Genomic DNA, 4,103 nt, shown 5'->3' on the forward strand with positions numbered 1-4,103 from the left:
GACATATAGGACTCATAGTTCATGAATATTAGGACTCTTCATCAGCCATCAGATCAGATAGGAACCTCTGATGTGTGTGACCCCGCAGGTTCGAACCTAAGCCGGTAGCACAGGAACCAATTCCTGTACTAATCGAAGTGACCATCTAGCAATGGTACCTGACGTTTGGATAGGTCGAATAGTCTTAATCGCAACACTCAGAACCTACATGAATATGGTTACTATATAATTCATCTTTTTTGACCCCTGTGTTTAGGATGACTCAAGATTAAACTGTCAACCATGATTAGATCATCCAAGTCGTGCTCAACTCAAACAGTCTTGTGACTCCTCACTAGGACTACCCTGGCCAAGGTTTTGCTAAATTGAAACACGATTGTACACAGCTCCTAAACTGGAGTGGTCAATCCCATCTTGATGCATGCACCGACAAGTCAAGTACTTGACTACACCCAGCAGCCTTCCGTCACTGAATTAGAAATTTAGGTAGTCCAGTGCCTAAGTGCAGTGAGTTGCTTGCAAGTCACCGTGACGGTCTCAAATCGGAGGGACATTTATACCCATATCCCATCGGAGCAAATTTTAACAGCAGAAATAGCTCCGGAGTCGGTCACGTTCAGTGCAGATGTACCCTTATATCTCACCTGTATGCCATACCAATGTCTCCAAACTTCTTGGTTAAGAGGACAACCAACCTATATGGCACACAATGACCTATGCTCGATAAACATTGTTGTCTTTGGTAACAACGTATCATTTGGTTGCGAACAGGTTTAAGGACTAAATGACAAATCCTCCTTTGTCGAGTCTAAATAGTCCTAAGGACTTCACCACAACACAGGAGTTCATTAGAAGATGACAATTTATGATGAAAAATACCAAAATAACTTTTATTTATTTATGATTTATGTACTAATACAACAAAGAGCACAACCGTCAACAGGCTGACGATTGACTTTGGGACACTATTCTCAATAATCTCCCACTTAGCCTAAAGCCAATCGGTGCAGTATCTAATACCCATCTTCGACTTGAAGTCGTCGAACTCCTTCACCGCAATGGTTTTAGTGAATGGGTCAGCCAGGTTTTTCTTTCCGTCAATCTTCTGAAGGTCGACGTCACCTCGATCCATGATTTTCAGATGAGATGGTAGCGGTGCAGAATGTGCTTCATCTGCTGGTGTGCCTTTGGTTCCTTCGCCTGAGCTATGGCTCCAGAGCTGTCACAGTAGAGCAGAACTAGACCAACAAGGGAGGTGCTACTCCGAGCTCGATGATAAATTTTCTCAGCCACACCGCTTCTTTGGCAGCATCTGATGCAGCGACATACTCTGCCTTGCAAACAGAATCAGCCACTATGTGCTGCTTGAAACTTTTTCAGCAGACAGCCCCATCATTAAGGGTAAAAATAAATCCCAACACACTCTTGCTGTCATCGTGATCAGACTGGAAACTAGAGTCTGTAAACCCTATAAGTCTCATATCCGATTCACTATAAACAAGCCACTGGTCCTTAGTATTTCTTAAATACTTCAGGATGGTTTTAACAACCTTCCAATGATTCTCCCCTAGATCAGATTGGTATCTACTCACTACCCCTAGTGAGTATGCCACATCTGATCGTATACATATCATGGCGTATATGATAGATCCCACTGTCGAAGCATATGGATTCTATCCATACGCTCGCTCTCTTGAGGTGTTATCGGACAATTCTTCTTCGAGAGAAAAATTCCATGGCCTATCGGTAGATAGCCTTTCTTGAAATTCTTCATGCTGAACCTTTTCAGTATAGTATCAATGTACGTGGACTGGGATAATCCAAGCAACCTTTTAGATCGATCCCTATAGATCCTCATCCCTAGGATGTAGGAAGCTTCTCCCATATCCTTCATGGAGAATTATGACGACAGTCAAATCTTTATTCCCTATAATGCAGGGATATTATTCTCGATTAAGAGAATGTCATCCACATACAATACAAGAAATACCATAACTGGACTATTAGCCCACTTATAAATGCAGGGTCTTCTCCGTTGTTAACAAAGCCATATGTCTTGATCGTCCTATCAAAACGTATGTTCCAACTCCTGAATGCCTGCTTAAGTCCATAAATGGACCTCTGTAGCCGCACACCTTAGACTCATCTGTGGATGTGAATCCTTCAGGTTATATCATATACACCTCTTCGTCCAGCTCTCCATTTAGGAAAGCTGTCTTCACATCCATCTACCAGATTTTATAGTCCAGATGGGCAGCTATCGCAAGCATAATCCAAATGGATTTGAGCATTGCCACAGGAAAAATATCTCGTCATAGTCTATACCATAACGTTGACAATATCCTTGGCAACCAGACAGCTTTTTTGGTTTCCACCTTTTCGTCTGTGCCTCTCTTCCTCTTGAAGACCCACTTACACCCTATGGGTTTTACTCCTTCGGGTGGATCAACCAATGTCCACACATCGTTGACCTTCATGGACTCCATTTTGGATTTCATGACCTCTAGCCATTTCTCAGAGTCGGGTCTCTGCATTGCATCCATGTAGGTGATCGGATCCTCATCATTTTCATCAAGTTCGATAGGATCATCATCTCGGACCAAGAAACCATAGTATCTATCCGGTTGACGTGGTACTCTACCAGATCGCCTTAAGGGTGCTTGAACAATGGGCTCCAGATCTGATCTAATCAAATCTGGTTCAGGTTCAGCAACTTGTGTCAGCTTTTCCATCTGCCGAACTTCGTCAGTTTGACCTTAGAGGCAACAGTCCCTTCACCAAGGAACTCCTTTTCCAAAAAGATTGCCTTAAGGCTGACAAACACTTTTTGCTCATCAGCTAGGTCGAAGTAATACCCTTTGGTCTCTTTTGGGTACCCTATAAAATTACACTTGTCAGACCTAGGTCCAAGCTTGTCCGTAATTAAACATTTAACATAAGCCGGACACCCCCAAATCCTAAGGTGCAAGAGTACTAGCTTACGTCCTATCCATATCTCATATGGTGTTTTGGTTACAGACTTACTCAAAACTCTATTTAGAAGGTAACAAGCCGATTCGAGCGCATATCCCCAGAGGAAGATCGACAGACCAGCAAACCCCATCATGGATCGAACCATGTCCAACAAGGTCCGATTCCTCCTTTCAGACACACCATTATGTTGTGGTGTTCCAGGAGGAGTCCACTGAGAGAGAATCCCATTCTCTCAAATATGTCAAAAATCATTGGAAAGGTATTCACCTCCTCGATCAGATCGAAGAGTTTTAATACACTTTCCAGTTTATTTTTCTACCTCATTTCGAATAGTTTGAACATTTCAAACGACTCCGACTTATGCTTCATTAAATAGACATACCCATACCTCGATAGGTCGTCTGTGAAGGTTATGAAGTAGAAATATCCACCTCTTGCACTTGAGCTCATGGGTCCACATACATCAGAATGTACCAGACCCAAGAGTTCACTGGCTCGCTCACCTTTTTCAGTAAAAGGTGACTTGGTCATCTTCCAAGAAGACAGGACTCACAGGTTGGAAGTGATTCACAATCACAACTTCAAGAATTCCTTCTTGAGCCAACCTGTTTATCCTGTTCTTATTGATATGACCTAGCCTACAGTGCCAAAGGTAGACTTCTGACACATTATCTATTCTAGGGCATTTACCGAGGTTTGAACCACATTAACAGGTTTGATAGTAAGTAAATTTATTATTAGTTGTCCAACAAATTGTAACACCATTCAAAATGATATTGCAAATTTTTTTTTATTAAAAATTGATAACCGTACATGGCCAAAAGGCCTACAGAAATAATATTTAATAAAAAGCTTGGACAATAGTGACATTCACTCAGAATTATATTACGAGAATTGATTACAAGGTTCATTCATGATTCCTAAAGCTAGAACTGGAAACTTTGCTTCCATCTCCAACGTTCAGGAACCTCTCGCCATCATCAAATCTCCTACTGACCTGCAGACCCTGCATCGAATTGCAAATATGATAAGGGCTTCCGTATCCAATACCCAGGCAGTAGTATCACAAATGGAAAAGTTGCAAGGTGTTATCATATAATTACCTTGCTTCTTCTTCAGCTTTTCGGTCC

The sequence above is a fragment of the Elaeis guineensis genome, chromosome 8 (assembly GCF_000442705.2).
Source record: "Elaeis guineensis isolate ETL-2024a chromosome 8, EG11, whole genome shotgun sequence".
NCBI classification, from domain to species: domain Eukaryota; kingdom Viridiplantae; phylum Streptophyta; class Magnoliopsida; order Arecales; family Arecaceae; genus Elaeis; species Elaeis guineensis.